The following is a 23,235-nucleotide window of genomic DNA, read 5'->3' as shown; positions in this document are numbered from 1 at the left end:
GGGGGTAATTTGGGGGGACAGGAAGGAATGTCACCCTCTGAAAGATGTAAAAGAAGGAAATCACACCATTTTAAGTAAAATCCTGAACTCTGGGGGAAGCAATGTTGTACCTGACACCGTGTGGATACCAGGAGGAGTCCCATGTCCATGAATGTGTTGGTTGGGAAGGATACCATTTGATTGTGCAAGCTCCACTGACAGTTTTGGACAAAGCATTGGTTGAGTTTTTGGGATGAGATATTGACAACAGTGGACCTCCTGCTAGTCTAGGTGGAGCTCTAACTCTATGATGGGACACCCTGTTCACACCGTCCTCACAGGGCACTCTGGTGAGCACTCTCTGACTCTAGGAAGATGCAGACTGATACCACTGGGCAGCTACTTTGCCAGTGACCCTCAACTAGCCAGGGCTGGAGTGGCTATGAAATGTCCTAGCTTCTGGGCCCCCAGAGGGCTCAGATGGTTAAGCGTCTGTGTTTTAATTTCAGCTCAGGTCATGAGCTCAGGGCTCTGTTATGGACGTGGAGCCTGCTTCAGATTCCCTCTCTCCCTCTCCCTCTGCCCTACCTTACCCCCTTGCTTTCGTGCATGTGCTCTATCAAAAAAAAAAAAAAATCCCAGCTTCTTGACCCCTTTGTTGGACAACTTTGAGAGCTGCTCTACAGTTTCTTGGAGGACTGAGCTCCTATTCTCCACAAGGTTACTCACTTAACACAAGATTTATTGACTTTTCTCTTTCCCCTGTCTCCCAAATCCATGTCCTTCTGAGGGAGAACCACCTCTCAATTAAATGTTGTGCATCTTAATCCTTGCCTGGGGAAGTGGATTTGCTTTTGGGGGAGTCAAAATGAGACAGTGCCTGTGACTGAGAAGCAGGACCCTCACCTGAACCAGTGAACATACCACTGAGTGCTAGTACTACTGTTGAGTAACTTTCAAATTAACACTCAGTGGATAAGTGCATTTGAAGGAGTCCCAGGTTGTTGTTCACTTAACTGGTGATTCTACACAATAAGTGGAATTTTGCCCTGAGTTTTATGAGATTCAATTCAACCTTTGCATTACCATTTAACACTACTCCCCAACCCCCTCCCCCCAACACGCACACACATTATCCACTGCTTTGCTCTGTCACACAGCCGTGGTGTTATCTGGTGTTCAGTTACAAGTATCTGTTGTTGAAAAAGTAGGCTGCACATTTATTAACTGTATCCTGTTCTGATTCTGTGGACCACACAAATGAGATCAATAATTTTCTATCTGGGTTTCAAAGATATGATTTCAAGCTGCAGTTCCTAAAAGTTGACTGAGTTTATTTCGTTCATCAAGAAAACACTCAAAATCCCCTATGATTCTGCATCCCTAGGCCAGTTCAGCTGTTGGCAGGCTTTCGGGGAAAAGTGGCCCAACACCTCTTGCTGCCCACACAGATGGAAGGACGCTGCTCACTGTTTTAACCCTGGACTGCAGGATCTAGACAGCCATCGTTTAGGATTTCCCTTGGATCTGAAGCTAATGTTCTTGATAAATAAGATGTAAAATTATTTTAAAAGTCAATAGCAACAATAATGTTAAAAAATAAATGCCTTGAATGTTTGAGAGCGCAAGGGAAAATCTGCCTCTCAGACTCCATTTCATGCAGAGCATAGCAGGAGACTTGTCTGAATGTGACGTGACCCCAGAAGTAGACTGTAAAACCATTTTCTGGGTGTAGGTAATTAGAGAACACACTGCATGCAGCAGTCAGGGCCATCAGGAAAGAGATGACATGCACAAACTGGGTCACTGTGCTACAAAGTCTGGGTTTTAACATCATACTGAACTTCCTTAATTAAAATAAAAATGTACATTATATTTTAATTGTCTCTTTGCTTCTAATTTTAACTTGTAAAGCCCTTAGTACACTGGAGTTAATCAATGCATACACGTATCTTTTTAACGATTTCATTCATTTATTTGAGAGAGAGAGCACATGAAGGCAAAGGGGCAGAGGGAGAAGCAGACTTCCCACTGAGCAGGGAGCCTGACTTGGGACTCAGTCTCAGGACCCTGGGATCACGATCTGAGCCAAAGGCAGCCACTTACCCTACTGAGCCACCCAGGAGCCCCAATGCATAGATATTTTTGAATGAAAGAACACATTATGTGTGTATGTGTGTCTGTGTTTCATTCTGCTTTGTACCTTTTTAACTAGTCCCTGATTATTTTGTTGCACATGCACTTTCTTTTACTTGGTCCTAACGATAAGACAAAAAAGAGCTTCCTCCGTTTTCCTAACAGCAGCACAACGAAAGCAGCAAGAACAACCAAACACTCAAAATGGTGAATGTGTGCCTTGTGCTTTTTTGGAGGGGAGCATTCAAGGAGGCATTGCCATTTACAGACTTACATGTAAAGAACACAATGTGGAAACTGATGGAGCTATTTCAATAATTCCAATACTGCTTCATCCACCCGATTTTCTCCACTGTGATATAAATAAACGCACGTAGAATAACACTTGGTATCCCGGACAGTTCTTGCTTCAACACTTGAAACTGAACGTTTACTTTGTAAAGTGAGTTAACAGCTGATGGGTGTAAAGGTTTGTGAGTGAAAAAAAAAAAAAATCTAACTGAATACCCAGTACTGCTATGGATAGAAGGTGGATGATAATATAAGGAAAAATTGGGATGTTTCCTCTCAAGCATTTACACTGACATTGTATGTGTCATTACCTACCTACCTACAACTGGCACTTTGCACTTTTCCATCAAGAAGTTCCCACATTTCCAATTCTCTACATCTTGCATGGGTGCTTTACACCTAAGATTTCTTAGGATACACCACAAATACCTGTCTAATAAATTTGTGACAACTCTGGCGATACTCTATTTTGCCCCTGGTGTTTCAAGCTGGCGAGAACAAATTTAGGGTCTTCTGATAAGGACACAGTTTTGGAATATGGAGTAGCTAACTTGAAACTCATCCAAGTGATTATAATTACCCAGAGCACTTCATTAAAATGGTGTTCTTGTCCAGGGAAAGTCTCGTGACACGGCACTCAAAACATAAAGTAATAAACTGTAGTGACCTTCATTATCTTTCCAGTGTATATATTTGACCAGAAAATAGTTGACCTTAAACTGATCTTATCTATTATTTATCATTCTTTGGTTGCTGTGAGATTGCTTAATCCCCAGGTCTCAAATTTTACTGTAAAAATTGTTTGTTTCTTCTGGTAATTCTTTTTCTATCTTAACACCTTCTTAAAACAATCAATTTTATATAAAAGAAATGGTAACTTAAGTGATTTTTAAAATGAAGATTGGATCTCTTCTAATGCCTTTTATGACCAACAGTCTTTGGTTAATGCTTAATAACTTTTACTGTCAAGACATTCTTTCTAATCTCAAACCTAACTTTCCCTGGTTGGCACTTACATCCATTCATTCTAGCTCTATGAAGATTAAGAAGAATTGGCCACAGTTCTCTCCATAATAACCCTTCATCTGCTCGATGACAATTACGGAGTCAGCCTTCCAAGTAAATGTCTCCGACCTTCTTTGCTTTCCCTCAATCCCACTTTCACTATTGCGCACATAGGTTGTTACAAAAGGAGGAGGTGAGCTGCCTTTGAACATGTCCTTCTACAACTTCTTCCTCCTTCTCTGCAAATGGTAATTTTGAGAGGTTGGCCCATCTGCTCAACCCCAAATTGATGAGCACTTGCTCTGTTGTTGGTTATAGTTGATTGATTCAAGATCACATGGCCAATTCAGGTTGGACCTTTGTCAGATTCATCAACAGACTGAAATCTGGAGTGGAGTCACAGAAATGGGCACTTTTGGACTGTTTACGGGGTTTGTGGCTACATCTTCTTTAGGTGCGGTCTTTGCAGTTGCCCTTGTGCCTGGGCTTTGGGGTGTTTTTCCAACAGTTAGTGAGAAACTTAATCCACATTCAAATTCCTATTTAGTGCTTCAAGTAACAAAAATAATTGTCTGCTTCTCGAAATCAGAAGTATCCTAATACATATTTCAATGTCCCACTTCTCAATAAAAAAAGAAAGAATCCTGCCCAGGGTTGTTATGGAAGGATTGGGTGAGCACATAACATAGCTTTCTGTTACTCTGGAGGAGGAGATGGTGTTCTCCGATCACTGCTGTTGACTGAATATCAGAAGTGGCATGGATGACACTTTCTAAATTACTTGTTTACACCTAGGTCTCCCCTATTTACTGAAGTGTTGGAAGGAAAGGATAGAGGTTTATGCACTTTGGTTTTGCCACACATTCCATTGGGATGGAGCTGCAGGTTCCCAGCACATGTTTCCTGAAAGTTTTAACACATATAAATAAATGTGTCCTGTCCAAAGAAAAGAGAACTCCAGGCACTTTGACTGAAACCCTATAACCAAAAGAACAAATGACCTAGTGTGTGCGCAGCATGAAAAATATTTACATTGGAGCTCTAACAGCTCTTGAGAGCCTACGGTAAGGAACAAGGTAGACTAGATTCTTTTTGGATGCTACAACATTAGGATGGAGAAGAAAACTAATTTTTTTAAAATTATATATATATATATTTGTTATTGAAAAAAACTAAAAGTACAACAAAATAGATAAGCCTTCTGGACACGTTTGTATGGAGAGGCGAGAGGGGAAGATTAGGTTAGACATAATCATGGGGAGGTGGTTGTGTTCCTTATATCCCTCTCCTCATCCTGCTTATCTCACATCCTGCTTTATCATTACTAATATTTTAGTGCTAATCACAGTGTGTGATGACATAATTTGTACTTACTCATCCGGTTATGTTGTGTCTCTCTACATCCCTTGTGACTCACACGGCCCAGGATCACGTCTGTGTTGTTTTCTCTTGTGTCCACAGAGCCAAAATGGTGCCCGGCACGTGGTAGGACCTCATAGTTCTTGTTAAATATGTTATGTTGATGGTTCCAGAGCAGATGGAGGCAGGAGTCTGTCTGGGAGCTGTGTCACCTCGCAGGCTCCTGCAAGGAAGGAGTGAGATTCGGGTCATGGATGAAGTCACTGAGCTGGTGCAACAGGCATCTCAGTCTCTGGAGCCTGCCTCTCCCTCTGCCTGTGTGTCTCTGCCTCTCTCTGTGTACCTCCCATGAATAAATAAGTAAAATCTTTTTTAAAAAATATTAAAAAAACATTCAGGGGCATCTAGTGGTGTAGTCGGTTAAGTGTATGACTTTTGATTTCGGCTCAGATCATGATCTCAGGGTCCTGAGATCGAGCCCAGGGTTGGGCTCATGTGGTGGGCATGGAGCCTACTTAATTAAGACTCTCTTCTCAAAAAAAAAAAAAAAAAAAAAAGACTCTCTTCTCTCTGTCTCTGCTCCCCTTCCCCTCACCCTTTTTATAAACAGAGGGAGGGAGGGAGGGAGGAAAGAAGGGCATTCCTCTATAGAATTTTGTGTCTTAAATGAAATAATGAATGTGAAGCCCTCAGTGAAATGCTGGATACACCCTGACGCAGGAGATTTCATCTCCGATGCCAGCGGGCATGGCTCCAGATAGCAGAACTGAGGGACGTTTTGGTGAACCAGAGAGTGAACATTCCTTTGAGAGGGAGCAGCAGCTACCCATCAGCTCCAACCTCTGACCTCCAGGCCACAGAAGTCCAGATATTGCCACATCTTTAAGTGACCTTCCAAGACCAGCAATAGCAAATTCGGGCTGTTAATGTGATTTTTTTTTTAATACTTGCAAATGATTTTTTTTTTTTTTTTTACCTTGTGCTCCGCAAGTGAACACATCTAAGGGCTGTGAATATCTATCTGACACCAGCTCAGGACCTCTTAGGAAGTATATTCTCTTGTGATCACCACTACTGTGCCAGCCTATTACGATGATGGGTATTGGCTATGATTATTCTCCCTCTCTTTTGGGAGCAAACCACTCTCTTCGGAGCTAAAGACACTGTGAGAGAGAAACATAATACATACCGTTATAGAAAGTTTAATACAGAAAATCAGTTAATATGCACAAATATGTACAATTACATACAAGATACAACTGTGTTTATAGTGCCTGGGGGGCTCAGTTGATTAAGCGTCTGCCTTGAGCTCAGGTCATGATCCTGGGATCTTGGGATCCAGCCCCATGTCCGGCTCCCTGCTCAGCAGAGAGTCTGCTTCTTCCTCTCCCTCCGCCCCTCCCCTCTGCTCATGCTCTCTTACTCTCAAATAAAATCTTCAAAAAAAGACACCAATGTTTTAAAAGGTACTAGGATGGAAGGGAATTTCCTTTTCATTTTAAACACAACTATGATGTGTGTTCTCTGAAGAGCTTCAGAAGAGCTTCACTTCATGGAAGGTGCCATCTGAAATGGATTTCAGCCTGAAGTGGATAATGCCTCAAGAGAGCTTGATATAGGTTATTATTCATGAATGTCATCATCGCCACCATTACATGTAATCAGACAGGTAACCTACTTGTGTACATCAAGTCTCAAAACCTGCTTTAAATATTTCACATTTCTTCAAGGTTAATGAACTTGACACCAAGTATGCAAATTATAAGTTGTTAGGCATTTGAAGAAATGAACAAAGATCTTAACATCTAAGGAAGCTTGCTACAGCGAGGGAACGAAAGCTTCTGTGTGTGTGTAATAGGGCAGCTGTTCCGTGCCTTCTATAAAATATGGGGCTGTTGTTAAAAAGCATCAGTTTCTAATTACGTAGCATTAGCATCCTGGGTAACATTCTACTTTGTTCTGCGTTTTAAGGTGTGCGATCCTTATATTCACCCAATAAAGCCAGTGATAGATACTTTGTGCTTCTTTTACAAAACAGATAAGTGAAGTATATAGAAGTCAAGGAATTCACAGGGGGCAAGTGGGCGAACTGGAATTTCAACCCCGGAGTCAAGAATCAGGGTCAACGCTCTTAACTCTTTTCATAAATTGATTTTCTAGAGTTTGTTCTACTGGAGTGTTGCTGACTCTTCGAGCACAGTGGTAGAAGCTGCAGGAAGCAGACGGGTATTATAGCACAATAGGACTTGTGTGAATAATATAATAATATCCTCACACATATTTATGGGCATATTCTATGTATTGGTGGATACACTCCCGTCTTCGGGCTTTGTCTTCCACATCTCTCACCTGTACTTCTGCTTTTAATATTTCTTTTTTTTTTTTCCTGTTAGAATTTCTTGCACAAGGCTATTCAGTTTTCCATGGTATCCTTCTCTTTCTGGGTTTACTTGTTTTTGCTTGTTTAGGAACTCATCATTTTATTTATTTATTTATTTTTTACCGGGGGGCTGGGGGCGGGGGGCACCGAGCCTGCCTGGACCCCAATCCCGCGGGGGCGGAACTCATCATTTTAGATCCAGGCAGCCAATGTGGATTCCTAATTATAACTTAAAAGAAAAATTCTTAAAACTTGTCAATTTTTTTCTCTTGTATTGTCCATTATTTTATGGATTAGGTACAATGGGCTCCAGATATGAGGCTCAGCCTTATTCTATAGATGGCATGACCCCCATAAATGAAACACACTTCCTTCTTCCTTGCTTGAAGGAAGGGTAGCTGCTCCCTCTCAAAGGAATGTTCACTCTCTTCTTCCTTGCTTGCAAGATGTGATGTCTCAACCCTTATTTGTGGCAGCCTGTGGCTAACTCAGGTAGCTTTGGAGGACCAGCAAGACTTTCCTTTTCTTATATCAGGGTCTGAGTGAGGTGGAGACTGTGGTGACCCTTCCCTGCTTATTTGCTAGAAGGTGTCTTCTGTAGGTCTGAGAAGGCCCAGGACTTATTCAGACTTGTAAGTGGCCGGTGTGGTTCCTTGGAGTTCCAGCAGAGAATAGAGACTGTGCAGAAGAATCTATCAGAGAGGTCAATCTTGTGCCCTTGTACTCAAGCTTCAAGGGTGTTTTATCTCTCTTCTAATTCACTGGCTACTGGATTTTGCATGGAAGTACAGATAACTCACCCACAGCATCCACCATCTCACTCTTTACCTGGAGGGCTCAGAAAAACCTAAGTTCTAGGATGACACACTCTCCATACTTTGCAAACATGCTCCCTGGGCATGCTGTTACTGGAGGGGCAGCGATGGGAAATACCTTCCTCCCCTAACCCAAGGCGAACACTTTCAAGTGGCTACATTGTCCAAATCATATTCCAGGAAATTAATATTGCATCTCCAGTATTTCTGGATCGATCACTTGCTGGTCATTTTTGGCACACTCCTAAACCTTACACAAGAGTTTGGTTATGCTTAGGATGGATTCTTACAAATATGAACACTGAATCAAAGGGCATAGGATTTTATGCATTTGGATACGTGTTTCCAAAGGAGTGTCTTCAAGAGTTGTGCTGATTTACAGGACCTCCAGTATCGTCCCATTCTTGTAACCCTTCTTGTCTCATTCATTGTAGTATATAATTTCATTGATTTAAAAAGAAAAAAAAAAAAAGAATGACAGTGGGGGCCTTTTTCTCTCTTACTTTATAAAATCTTCTGTAGTTCCTCATAAAGTGTGATGGATCTTTATAATAAAAAAGTTTAAAGTACAGAGAATGCATGAGCAACTCTCTCCAGCCAAAGACTTTTCTTTTTATCCCTCATTTACCTCTCGATCTTTAAAGACTTTGCCTCCCATAGGCTTCTCTCTAGGTTCTGTTTTCTCCTGCATATTTCTAGATTCCGGATGATAATTCCTCCCACTACGGAGCCCAGAAGGCCGTTGATTTCTTCCAGTAACTGGCCCCTTCCCCAGCACCTTTTAGAAGTAGGTCATCACTGCAAGTCTTGAGGTTTCATTTTGGCAAAGAATAACCCCATTTTAATGTTTTGCACCATTTCATAATGAATTAGAAGAGTGATACTTTTGCTCTAGGAGGTTTTCGGCAGCAGCTGAGTTGATGGCTAACGTGCATTAATACAACCTTAGTAAGTGGAGTGAATTTCTGACACTGCATTTGAGTGCTCGGATCGTATTTGTGATCGTCATGATGTTGAACAGGAAAACCCAATCTGGTGATGCATGCTAAGTGGTGAAAATGTGTTCCCTTTGGAAACTTTTAACCATCTCTGTTTCTGGTTTAAATTACACACACACACACACACACACACACACACACACACACATAGTTATTTTAGTCCCTAGGCCACTGAGTGTGTATATATATATATATACATATATATATATATACATAATATATAAATTTATATATAAATATATATATTATATTAAGTAAAATATTTAAATATAATTAAATATAAATATATAAAAATATACAATATATGATATAATATATAAGTATATTATATATAATATATATAATAAATATATTATTTACATATAATTTATATATATAATTTAAACCAGAAACAGAGATGGTTAAAAGTTTCCAAAGGGAACACATTTTCACCACTTAGCATGTATCACCAGATTGGGTTTTCCCAATCTTTAGTCCCCAGGGCACTGAGTTTCAGTGTAAATCTTTATTCTGGGTGTCCTCAGGGGCACAGAGCACCACCCCCCCTCCGTATGAAACTGTTGATCTAGTATGTGTAAGATTCCTCTGTCAGACACTCAAACTTTTTGGTAATATCATTTTCTTTTGTCTAGGCATTTCCTCCCTCGCTCACTTTTCCTGAAATACTATATGCCATGGATTTTTCATGGTGGCAACGCTTAACCTAACTCATACAACAAAAACAAAATAGAGATGAAGAAACTAACTAACAGAATCACAGAATAGTTTTACAGTGGCCACTTGTAAGCTATTTGGCCAGATTAGCTTTCCTCTCTGTTATATTGTACAGGTTTGACTGTGCTGCTCCAAGAAATCCTAGAGCTCTTTGCCCCACTCCTATAGGATTGCTGTTGGCCTGGAATACAGATACAAATATTTGTGAACATGCCCTGTCACACTTCCCTACATGGTTTACATCACCCAAAATCTCACTAGAAAATGTAGATTTTTCTTGCTGAACCACAGATGGTTTACCAGTAATTCCCATCTTCTGAGCCAATTCTCCAAACTGGCATGGAAACCGTATTTATGATATTTTTAATCCTACTGGAAGCCAAATAGACTACCGTGGGACTACTCCCCCGCATTAGTAACGTGACTAGTGCACCTCAGTTGGATGGGCATGCATCAGGAGATTTCAGAAGCATGCATTTTACTCTCTGTTGTTTAGGCTCTAAGGGAAGGGGTAAGCAGACATTTTACCTGAGCCTGATGCAAATCCCAAGAGACAGTTTTGATATACACACACCCTCATTGAGCCCAGCAGCTTCTTTCTGCTTCAGGAATCATGGCAGGAAGTGAGCCTTTTGGTCCTGTGCTTTCCCAACTGCAAGGAGGTGTTTGGAGAGGCTGCAATCCCAAGCTCTAGTTTCAGCTAGTCTGCCTTTACCACAGTTTCTCAACCTGACACTGTTCATGTGGGGGCTCAGTAATTCTTTGCGGGGGTAGGAGGAGCTTGTCTGATGCATTATAATGTGTTCACCAGCTTTCCTGATTTCTACTGATGGGATGCCATTAGCACCCTAGCACCTGCCCCACTTGTGACAAACCAAAATGTCCTCAGAATTTGCTAGTTGTCCCCCGAAATGGGTGGGGATAGAGTAAAATCACCCCTGACTGAGTACCATGGCTTTCATATATGCTTCTTCAGGATCTTCATGAGCTACTCCTTGGGGAGTTCTAATTATTTTCTTCTTACCTGTCTAGAACTTTGTTATCCAATATGGTAACTACCAGCCATTTGTACCCATTTAAATTAATTACAGTTAAAACAGTCCCCTAGCCACAGGAAATAACTGGGTACCATATATTACAAAGTGTTGCCTTCATTACAGAAAGTTACATTGGATAGTGCTGTTCTAGAGCAAATATTCTCAGTGGGAGATCTTACATCCAAGAAAAACAAAAAAATTCTTGGGGAGGAACAAATCCTGCTCTTTGTATTTATAAAGCACAGATATACATAGATTATCTAAGCATATAAAAGTTAAATGCATACATAGATAGAGGTGGTATTAAAATTATATGTCATTTGAGTGGGAAAATGAAGTTTGAAAAGGCGTTTTAGGAAGAACATTAGCAACACACCCTCCCAACAAGAGATGAGAAACACTGATCTAAAGTAAATCATTTGCCCACTTGACACCTGACACCTCTGGTGGGTTTGGGGGGACTTAGTTATGAGGTTTCAGGGAAGACTGAGCTATTTACTTTCAAAGCTGCAAGCTCATGTTCTGGCTCTCCCTGACCTGATCAATATGAGAACCAGGACCTAATATTAGCCATTTGGATGTTCCCTCCCAGGACTTTATATCTGGACCAGCCGACACAAAGTGTGTTGGGCAGTTTATAATTTTGGCCAGCTACATTATCTTTCTAAATAAATCTCCTTGATTTTTTTGTGTTCCCCAATATCGATAACTATATTTTGTGTCCAAGATTCTTCTCAATGTATTTTCCCTAAGATGCATCTCTTGTAGGAGTGAGTTTTACGTCTTTATTAATTTTTTTATTTTAAAAACTTTTTTTTTTAAAGCAAACTCTTCCTCCAAAGTGAGGCTTGAACTCATGACCCCATGATCAACACTCAGTATGTTTTACTGAGGGGCTCGGGTGGCTTGGGTTAAGCATCTGCCTTTGAGTAAGATCATGATCCTGAAGTCCTGGGATCAAGCCCCACATCAGGCTCCCTGCTCACCAAGGAAGCCTGCTTCTCCCTCTGCCTGCTGCTCCCCCAGCTTCTACTCTCTCTCCCTGTCGATTAAATAAATAAAATCTTAAAGAAAAACACAAAAGAGTCAGTATGCTCTACCAACTGAGCTAGGCAGGAGCCCCCTGTGGTAGGAGTTTTAGGATGCTTTTACTCACGAGTGCCATACTTTCTGGAACTCAGCCTGCCTGTTGTTGCCAACAGAGCCTCTCTAAATTTGGTCTGCGTCTTCCAGCTAGATTGCCTCCTCTGCTTTTACAGCCTAAAATGTTCCTCTGGGCACAAAGTTAGGGCAATTGTTAGACTCACCTTACTATTTTCTTCTATCACTGATCACATTCCTGTGCTGACCATTGTACAATATCTGAAGGCAATTGTTTCACACATTTTGTCCAATTTTCTGATTGTTTATTGTTTTTTTTTTCCTGGTTGTTTATTGTTTACTCCTTTTCAATGTAAGGGATAAATCATAGCAATCCTCATATATGTTGTGATATAAGGATATAATCAATGTCAGTATTGACGTGTCTGAGCGCCATTGCATTATTTCCTGCTTTATCTGAAGTAGCCATACCAATCACTCCATAAGTTTTCACTCTGTTCCTTTCTTTTTACAGAATTTCAGAATATATAAAAACAACTTCCTTACTCACTGGTACACTTATTTATATTGGCTGTCTTGTCCTGAGGGCACTTTATTTGCACAGAGTATATGCCCTTAAAATGTGGTGATTATCTTAGCGAAATAACTTTATCTCACTAATTTGGGGACTAATCATTACACAATTAATTTTGTAAATTTAACCCCATTTAAAAAATATTTTGTTTATTTATTCATGAGAGATACAGAGAGAGAGGCAGAGACACAGGCAGAGGGAAAAGCAGGACCCATTCAGGGAGCCCGACGCGGGACTCGATCCCGGGACTCCAGGATCACACCCTGGGCCAAAGGGAGGCGCTCAACTGCTGAGCCACCCAGGCGTCCCAATTTAACCCCATTTTTTAAAGAATACCAGCTCTTTAAGGATTTTTCTAGCTGTCGTTTTGAAAGGAGGATCATTTCATATTGTTCATAGATGAAAAATAACAATACCGAAAGTTGACTAGAAAAGGTGTATGCTGCAGAAAACTTGTCGTCTCAGATTGTAGTGTTGTCATTTCAAGACTCCCACAGATGCTCTGTATGGTTTTCCAGGTATGCATAGTACCATACAGCAATTTCACACCGGTCACGAAGGTCATTTTTAAACATTTCACCTCTTCCGTAACATCATAATCCGATCCTTGGGAGTGGCATAGAAGAAATACAAGACACACACATTCATAACATACCACCTAGAAAAGTGAATTAATGTTCATATGTCCGAAATTGTTGGCTTGCTGAATTTTCAGGCTTTATGTTTGGGGTATTATCATTAGTTTACATCTACTCTGTTTGCTTATTCACTGGACTCGATTCATATTCATGGCCTGAGATCCATCAAGGTGCTACATCTCCCAACATGGCATCTTCACACAGCAGCTGGGCTCTTTTGCTTCTGATCACGATTCCTGACATTTGTTCTTATTCTTATTTAGTAGCCATAGTCCAACATCATAAAGTAGTGGGTTATCCTGAGGGAATAGACACAGTGGGCTGTTCATCAAGATTTGATCCCAAACGTAACAGAAGTATATCCTTAAATGACTTTTAAAACCTACTTGAAGTTCAGGGCCATAAAACATATTTATTTTTGATGCAGTTCAAAATAAGAAAGCCTATAGAAAATGAAAAGATTACCACGCTGTTTTTCAAATCCTAAAAGTTTAGATTATCCCATAAATTTCAGATTCAAGGAAAAGCTGGGAAAATAGGTTACAAAAACAAGACTCTCGTCTAGAATTGGCTTTTGAAATACCTGCCTACGAAGACAATATGGATGTAATTGTTACTTCTTTTGCATGGGCATGCTGCTGTTTTGGATATATTCCTCTTTTGAAATGCATGGAAGTCTTTTCTGAGACAGAAAAGGCACAGGAGAAAGAAAAGTGCATGTAAAACTTGTGGTTTGACAGTTTGGACACAGGATGGTGCCAGCTAAACTTTATTGTGGCCCATTAGATGGAGGGTGAGGGGGAGCCCTCCCCTTGCTCCTCCTGTGATCACATGAAGTTTTAGCCTGGAGGTGGCAACAGGTTGCTCTTTCAGCACTAGTAGGAAGAAAACTGGGATCATAGACTGCATAAGTCTTGAGAATAAGAATGGACAACAAAGGAGAGGAACAAAGGCTCCTGCACCATTGATTAGGAGATCTTGTGGATCTGATACTCGAAACAATGGTCTCCAAGGGACACCAACAGCTAGATTTTCCAGGAATTCCCGTGTGCATTGACAGTACCCATGCCGCATCATCCTTTCACAAACCCAAGACCCAACCGCTTCCTGTATTGCCAAGGTTGGCTCTTGAGCCTCATGAGCATCCTCACTCCCATTCATACTTCCTGCGGACCTGTCTTGGTATCAGAAATGGCATAGAACAGGGAATTTCCATACCTGATGGGTCCCATCATTCTTTAGTCTAAGAGAGCTGAGAAATTATTCTAAGATTGTGAGAATTATGTGAGTAAAATTATTTCCTAACTTCATAGCTGGTGATAATTACATTGTCACTCAACTGCTTGTCCAGCCAACAGAATTTACTGTTGTAATTCCATTTCCAATAATTCCATTAGTTGTTTGATGAAGTATCTGGGCTTCATAAAAATAAAGTTTATGGTAAGACACTTGGATTAGATGGAAAGAGAGCTAAAATGGGGTAACCTGTGAAAACCTTTCTTAAGGATTGGCAAGCATTCATTTTAGGCCAGCAAGATAGACATTAGAGCAATATTTCTCAGCTGGAGGCTATTTTCTCTGCAGAAGACATCTATCAATGCAGGGAGACATTTATGGTTTTGATATTGGAGAAGGGTGCTCCTGGCATCTGGTAGGTAGTGTCCAGTGATCGAACTAAACATTCACGCAATGCCCAGGTCTGCCCAACTGACCACAAGGATTATGCAATTGGCAAAATGTCAGTAATGCCACGGTTGGGTAAAATGCTGTACTAGGCAATTCAGTAGCAAGATAACGAAACTAGAAATCCCCTTCATTTCCCTTCTAGTAGATCAATACTTTCTAACTTTCTACATTTGCAAAGGTATCGAATTCACCATTCTAGACAGTCATGGCTTGTCATTGTATGTGCCAACTTTAGCAATATCTGCACAGCGAAGCTGAGTTGACTCAAGTATTCCTAATATTCAGTCCAGATGCTTCCTGTACTCACTCCTCCCTTCGTATCGTTTATTAATTGAAGTGACTTTTGTAATCTGGACCTTCTCTGTTCCAAGCTTTCTTGAAAGTCCTTTTCTTCTAAGACAATCTTACATATATTTGTAATCCTTGGCACCATGTGTTTAAAAAAAAATGCCATTGATATGAGATGACTATTTGCTACATCCACTTGTTTTCTTCTGAACATGCCTAACATCATGCTACGTGTTCTTCAGGAAAATATTGGCTTTTTCTCCACCGATCCAAGTGGCATTCAAGTGGGTGTCTTCTTGAGATTTCCATGAAAGTTCAGTCCTCTTCCTCCCCCCGATCGCCACAACATTTTGTTTTCCACTGTAGATAATTCACATGTCTTTGTCTCGAAGCTTGGACCATTTACCTGTTATCCATTGCATTGCTCCTCACACTTTATGTACCTTCTTCACCTTTCCTTCTAACTGTGACTGGGTTTCTGCCATGTGTGAGTCATGGCACCTTGAGAAAAGGAAACCCAGAAGGTAATCATCTGCACCTCCCACAGGAACTAGTTCAACTTCAGGACCTAGTAGGAGGGTTCATCAAGGCACACTTGTGGTTAGGCGACGGATGCTCTGTGGCCAGTTTTACTCCATGGTATATATTATATGACATAGGTATAAATTTATATGTAGGTCGTGTGTATTTATACCACCTGAATAGCACATATGCACATGTGTACGATATATGTACGCCACATATCTTTATAAATACTCCTATTATGTGTGTATATATTACATATATGATATTTATGTGTATGCAGTAGATACATGGCATGCATTCAGCTGTGTGTGTGTATGCTATACATGCATTCCTGCTGAATAGATATTTTAAGACTGGAATCCCAATACAACTCATGTGAGGACGAATCTTCAAACCTGTAAGCTCTCAGGAATAGCAGAGCAGGTACTTTAGTTCATGGCCCTGGCCTGCTTTAAGTAGCCTGTGACATTTTATCTTCCCTTCCCTCTTCATTTCTGCTTCTCTTTTCTCTGTGTGGATGTCTCCACTTTTTCCATCTTACAGCTCAGACACGTCACTCAGATTCCACCTATGTCATGGTGCCTCTGCTCAAGTGACTGTTGTCCTAGGTGAGCTACCTCGTGTTGTCCACTTCTGTTGACCTGGCATTTGTAGCAGGAACTAATGCAGGCTGATGGTGTGATGAAGGAGTCAATATTGGAGAGACACTGAACAGCTTGCATAATCAACAGGAAGAGTGGAGAAATGTGCTTAGAATGTGGGTGGGAATGAGGGGCATCCTTGGGAGACATAAAAAAAAGGGGGGGATCCCTGGGTAGCTCAGTGGTTTGGTGCCTGCTTTTGGCCCAGGGCATGATCCTGGAGACCCGGGATCAAGTCTCACATCAGGCTCACATGGAGCTTGCTTCTGCCTCTGCCTATGTCTCTTCTCTCTCTCTCTCTCTCTCTCTCTCTCTCTGTCTCTCATGAATAAATAAATAAAATATATTTTTAAAAAAAGAAAAAAGAAAGAAAGAAAAAGTGGAGAATGATAGGCCCAGGAACTTCTTAACCTTAGCTAGGAAGAGGGACAGTCACGATGCAAAGCAAGATTGATCTGGTTCATTCTCCACTTTTTCATCTGTATAGTGGGTAAAACCTCATCAGACAATTGTGAGAATTGAGTGAGGCAGTTGAAATGGAGATTCTAAGTGCCACCTTTGGTTCATAATGAATATAACACCAGAAAATATGTATGTGTATTTAGACCATGATTTCTCAAACATTGCACTACTGATCTTAGAGCCTGATAATTATTTTTATTGTGGGTAGAGAGGGTTTTCCTATGCATTGCAGGATGTCTAGCAGTATTCCTGGGTCTTGACACTAGGCCTGTGGCCTCCTCTCCCCTCAGCTGTGAGAACCACCTGATTTCCAGACATTGCTAAATGTTATCTGTGGGGGAGATCGCCACCCACTTCTGAGGATCCCTTCTCTACACAAATAACATGCGGGATAACCATATGTTCTTTACAATATTTAATTGTAAGTCATACATTTAATTCATATATAAAACGATAAGAGCTCATATATTTGCATGCTGTCTTACAAGTAGATAATATGTAATATGGGCAACTTGCTCCAGGCATGGAGAAAAAGAGTAAATGTGACTTTTTTTTTTTTTAACTTTGTTGTTGGTGGCAGATACATATCTGATTTATTCAAGACCAAAGAGCCCATGCTTAACATCCCATTTAGATTGGGATATTCTTCCTTTTTTACTTATCTACATTCATTTTGAGGCAATTACCACAACAACATTCTTATCAGTTTAACTTAATCAAATGTGTACATTCCTATTTTGTTAGACTACAAATCCAAAGTAACAAGTGAATGGGAAAAGCTTCTCTTTTTCACTAAAACCTATTACTTCTGCTCTTATAAAGGACCCTCAAGCTGTGTCTGCTTAAATGTAAACCACACAGGAAAAGTGAAAGCATGCTCAATATATTAACTATAGGCTTCTTGAGGAGTGGGGTGACAATGACCGTACCTTTCCCCCTTGACCTGAAGGAATATGTAAATTAAGCACTCCAACAAGTGAGAAGGGGCCAGCATGATTAAATTTTGCAAAATTATATGGCTTATTGATTAGGTTCACAGCGTGAAAGAGTCCAGAAAAATCACCCTTCAGTGGGCCTAGCAAATAAAGAAGTTTTGCCAACCATGAGGTGAGCGTTGAAATCCTCACTTTGCTGACTGTCCATTTACATTGGTCATGAACGTCTTTCCTCCACATCCCAGGGTCCAGAGGAATAAAAGGCAGGGGTGAGAATGTAGAACCAACTGAAGTTTATTGCACAGTCCTCAGAGTTAAGAAATGAGCAGTTGCCTGATGATGTCCAGGTGTTGGCTGGGAGACTAGGACACATTCCACATTAAAGTTGGGTGGTTTTTATTTGCAGAGAATAGAAAGCTTCCAGAAAATACTAAACCTTTCTTGGTTTCTCCAGATGTTCATTTGATGATTAGACCAGGGTCATAGGGCAATATGAAACAGATGGATGTGAATAGGGATCTTCAAGGATGTCTAACTAAGAACATTTAAGGCGACCTAACAGTTGTGTGAAGGCACTGAGAGACACATGGTAGATGACACAAAGCCAAGAAGCTTCTCAACTGGTAAGGGTCTCAATAACCAAGTCATGATCCAGGGAAGTTACACTCTCAAGGTCAAGTGTCTCCCAGAAAAAAAGGTCACGTTCTAGGAATACAAGAGTTTGGACTCTGGAAAGGTTACCAACAGTGGACATAAGCCTCCAGGATGTAAAGGAACCATGTGTGAGAAGAAGGGCCCCCTGGGGATCATCTGGGCTCAGGAATAAGAGGTCTCCTTTTGAGTCTTCGGATGCTAGAGTTGCATCCAGACTGCAGGGAAACTCTCATTTCATCCTGAAGATGGCGTTCGGCAAACTGCCAGAATTTTGTCCTGCCAGTTGTCCAGGGCATTAAAGTCCCAGTATGGATGGCACGAACTGGACTTGCATTTAGCTCTCAACCCAGAGACTTGAAAATCAGTCTGCTAAACGCATGAGGCTACTAACGGTTCAGCATTTACCAAAGCTCTGCTGTTACCTTCAGACGAAGGAAACTTTGCTTTCCCACCTAATCCCTATGTGAATTTATTTTCAAAACAGACGTAGCCTTGGGTAAGGTTTTATTTTTAGTATCATGTAGACTTAAGATAAAGCGTCCTGTGCATAGGAATATAAAAATAGGGAAATCCATATCAGTGTGGGATTTTTTTGTCAGTTAAAATTATTATTATTCTCATCTCTCAAATGGGAAAGTCAAAAACTGTAAATAGGCCAGAGTCCCTGAACCACAAAATGCACTCTGAATGAAAATCACCTTTATTATCTTGCTAGGGGAAAGTAAAAATAATTAGTATATGAGTGTTTGTTAGGTATCGTCTATAAGGGGTCTTTAGATCAGCCTGATAATAATAGTGTTGAAAATTAGAAATGAAGAGGTTCCAATGATCATCAGCAGAGGATGAGAGCAGTGAAGAATCCCTTAGCTTGGAACAAAGGAAGATAAGTGCTCATGGTCTGTAATGCGCTTACGTGGTAGGCTAACCCTTCATCCTGTCCACTGAAGATGATTTCCTGGCCAACAGCTCCATGTTTCAAACTAGCAGCTGTGGCCCTCAGAGAAGAAACACACATGCTCCCAGTATCCAGTTTCTCCTAGTGGATAAATCACAGTGAGGGCTACCGGCAGCGGATGGAAAGATGCCCAAGGCAGAGCAGAGAGGCAGCTTCCAAATGAGAAATGGAATTAGGTCAGATTCGCCATCCACCTGACCCTAGACAAAGTTTGGGTTAGCAGACTCTTGGAGGAAGAAGGGGATTTGGTCTGTGTAGGGTCATCCCTGCCCACTACCATGGTAGCAGGGGTTGTACTCACTGGTGTCATTTCTGAAGGTCAAGGCAGTTTTTACAGAAAGACCGCTTTTTTAAACCTATATTGATGCACATCAAGGCAAAGTCTTCTTGGGCATTGGATAAGCAAGCAAGGCTGAAATTGAATGCAGACAGGCAGTCTAAGATCAGCACCAGGCCACACCTACTTTGTGTCAGCACAGTCTGAGTCAGAGATGTCTAGTCTTCCAGGGGCCATGACCCCGTAGTGTCTCAGCAGCTGCTTCATAGCACCTTTAAGGTAAAGATGGGACAGTCTGAACCCACACAACTTAAGAAGAATGTACAGAGGCGCTGCCTGGCTCAGTGAGTAGAGCATGTGACTCTTGATCTTGGGGGCATGAGTTCAAGCTCCATGTTGGATGTAGAGGTAGCCTAGGTATAGACACACATAAAGAATGTATATACTAACATCATACCAACATTTAAACAAATAACATACATGAAATATTTAAAAATTTCCTTCCTAAATGACCACATCTATTTAGCAATGTGTATGCCTGTGAATCACTGCAAAACTGCAAAAACTTTGGAATCAGCTTGAACTCACCCACCCTCATTTCCTGTTCCACTTTGATTTTTCACACAGCCCCAGACTCAGCTTTGCGAGGAGGTAGGATGATTTAATGTTGCAACTCAGAACAACCGCCAGAACGTTGTTTGCTGAGGTCTGACGGAAGTCAGTTGTTTCTGCGTTTCCCTCAAAAATTTAAAATACGATGCCCCTCTGTAGGGTCATACAGCCTCTGCTGACGTGACCACTCAACTCTGCTGTTGCCGCATCAAAGTGCCATAAACAATACATAAACCAGTGGGTGTGGCCATCTCCTAATAAAATCTTATTTGTAAGTTTGTCCACGTATTGTTGATTTGGCACACCGGCCACCCTTTTGTGCACTTTCTGTCCTGTGTTGTATATGACTATCTCAAAAGTGGACATGGCCATGAATCCTCATTGTTTCATTTAATTCTGGTAAAAATCCATGTGTTATAATATCTATGTTCTAGAGGAAGGATTTGGGCTTCGAGATGGACTTGTTAAAGGTCAATGGTTAGCCCTGCCACGCAGCTGATACTTGGGTTCAAACCAATTCCTGCAAATAGGTGAAGCCCCAGGCCTTGCTTCCCGCTCCACCATATTGAAATGAAGTCTTGACCCAGGTTGCCAATCACTTGCTCTTAAACTTTGTCAAGTACACTAGGTTCTCTGGGATAGGTTAATGATTTAGACAGAACTAGTCATTTTCCCTTACCCTTCCAGGCATGATCTAGCTACGAAAAGGTCACAGATGTGAAAGCTTTTGGAAAATCAAGAGGTACCGAAGTTGTAAGGTTCTTCCTCTCAAGAATGGCATCTTCATTCCCTTTTTCTTACCCGCACGGGTTTTTGCACACAGCTGTCCATGCTCAACAAGTTTTGCAAACTATTTTGTCAAAGGAACATTCAGTGTTGTTATTATTCACATCTCGATGTCTCTTCTTCCTCCACAGCACTGAAGTTTATTGATTCCTTGTCATTTCTAAATTCTTCATGTTTTGACTACCATAAATTCTTCTCTAGGGCCCATTTACTCCTCTGATCATAGTTTGGCTTACAGGGACTAAGTAAGCTATCTTTCTTTGGTTAGACAAAACAATTTTCTATTTCTGAAAATATTCCATTTCTTTTAGTCTGTTACCAAATATTCTTTTTCTTAATTGCTCAGACCTATCAGCATACAACTGAAAGGAAATGCCACAGATTGCCAATTCCATAATAAGAAAGCAAAAAAATAAATAAATAAAATCACACATAAATCCAATTAACATTTTGGTTTGCAACTTAACTAAAAGATTGGGGAGATTACTACAATGCTTTTTTTTTTAAATACTCTTCATAACATATATAAAATGGACATAGTTATAAGCATAAACCAGATATAATTAGAGAGGTTTTCATTCTAATTAGATATTTAAAGTCTTGTTTGCAAATGTCTTCCTTTCTCACACTTATTAATAGCAACTGTTGAATTTATATCCTTGCCCTGTTCCTTTGACAACTCCTATGTAAGGATAAAGAAGTGACTGCCAGTGTTTAGTAGCAATGATACAAGCATTCAGGGCTCCCCCCTCAAAAGAAAACAAGAATAACAATGAGAAGGAGGAATAGAAGGAGAAAAAAAACACATCTGTGGGAAATTAAAGAAAACAGGAAAAAAGGAAATGTAACCATAACAAGCCACATTGATTCCACCTGATTCCCATTGCCCTCAATTTATTACAAACGCTGTGATTTCTTCAAAATGGTGTCGATATAGGCCAGTGCCAGTGTTCACTGCTAAATTAAAGTCATCCTTTGGTCAGATTTCTACTGCACAAGGAATGCTAAGCGACCCAGGATCAGATATGATATGTGAGGGGTGATGGACAGCTCTGGACACCATCATTCTTAGCAGCCTTACCCACTGCCCCTTTTGAAGACAACTTGTATAAATCAAAGGCAACTCAGAAATGAAATGCCCTTTGAATTTATATCTTTCTGTGGGGATTTAAATGCATAGAATAGTGAAATGTACCTTGAGGCTGATGCCACCCACCGTTAGAGTAATTTGGATCAAAAAATCTTAAAAAAAAGGAAGAAGTAGTTTTCATTCACTTTACTCCTCTGAGATTGTGCCAATAATAGAATAGGTTAATATGAATGATAAATCACAAAATTAGTTTGGGGTTTGAGAGGAAGTTTATAAATGGTGGTCTCGGAGGTAGATATTTAATCTTCAAAAATTCACATTTATTGAAAAGCCTTTCTGGAAATTTGAAGAATGGACAAAATGGAGGAAATAATATTTCCCTGTCATACAGAAGAGTGATCAGTTTGCTAAGTACACTCATCCCACATACTTGAATGTAGTGTGCACTGGCTGTGTGTACAACAGAATTAGGAAAGAATCAGAGAGAGTAGTAAATATACAAAGAACATTATTGAGATCTTCTTAGGAAAACAAGGGGTTGGATTTGTGAAAATTTCTAAACATACAGAATGAATGAGAGCATGATATCATAAAGCCCCATTGCTGAAAAAGAAAGCTGCATGCATTGTTGCTCATAACGCCACTCCTCCCAATGTCTGTGTTCTTCGCTGTATAACTTTTGAGGGGTTTTTTCCACTAGAGGCAAAGTATATTTCTTCTTCCACTGCTGTTGTGCTGTTGGCCACGTAACTTGTCTCACTCAACAGGGTGCAAGAGAAGCTTGCAGTGAGTTTGTGGGATGAGGTGTCCCCACTTCAATTTCTGCCCCAGCCATGAGAGCAGTGTGGCCCAGCTTACTGGCCCCATAATATAATAGTCCTGCCCAGGGAAGTGCAACCTAGACCCACTCACCACCAGGTAACACAAAGACATACAAGAAAGAATAAACAATTACTCTATTAAATCACTCAGGGTTGGGAATTTTGTTATGGAGCAGAAGCTGACGCATATACCATGTGTGCATCATCCAGATTTCACTAATATTAGCCATTTTGACATACTGTATTTGATTTTTAAGTGAATATTTTGAAATAAATTATAGGGATCATTGCATTTTATTCCAAAAGATAGCTTTTAGGGGCACCTGGCTGGCTCTGTTGGTGGATTATGTGACTCTTGATTTCAGGGTTGTCAGTGTAGAGATTACTTAAAAACAAAATCTTTAGAAAACAAAAATAAAACAAAGGAACAAAAATATCCTTTAAAAAAATAAGAGTATCTCCCACCGAAATCACAA

At 40.5% G+C, this 23,235-nt stretch overlaps 1 protein-coding gene across 2 annotated transcripts in view; it reads right to left on the bottom strand.

The window, feature by feature from the left end:
- Positions 1–23,235, bottom strand: part of PNPLA4 (patatin like domain 4, phospholipase and triacylglycerol lipase) — a 180,617-nt gene that overhangs the window by 32,369 nt on the left and 125,013 nt on the right. Inside the window, exons 8-9 of one of the 2 annotated variants that reach the window (XR_013374661.1) lie at positions 5,747–5,933; positions 4,786–4,993 (exon numbers count right to left, since the gene is read on the bottom strand). The gene's annotated coding sequence lies outside the window, so the exon portion shown is untranslated. The remainder of the gene's footprint in view (positions 1–4,785; positions 4,994–5,746; positions 5,934–23,235) is intronic. The other variant, XR_013374662.1, reaches the window with a different exon arrangement.

Source organism: Canis aureus, chromosome X (assembly GCF_053574225.1).
Source record: "Canis aureus isolate CA01 chromosome X, VMU_Caureus_v.1.0, whole genome shotgun sequence".
Lineage (NCBI taxonomy): Eukaryota > Metazoa > Chordata > Mammalia > Carnivora > Canidae > Canis > Canis aureus.
This window is presented reverse-complemented; position numbering and strand designations above follow the sequence as displayed.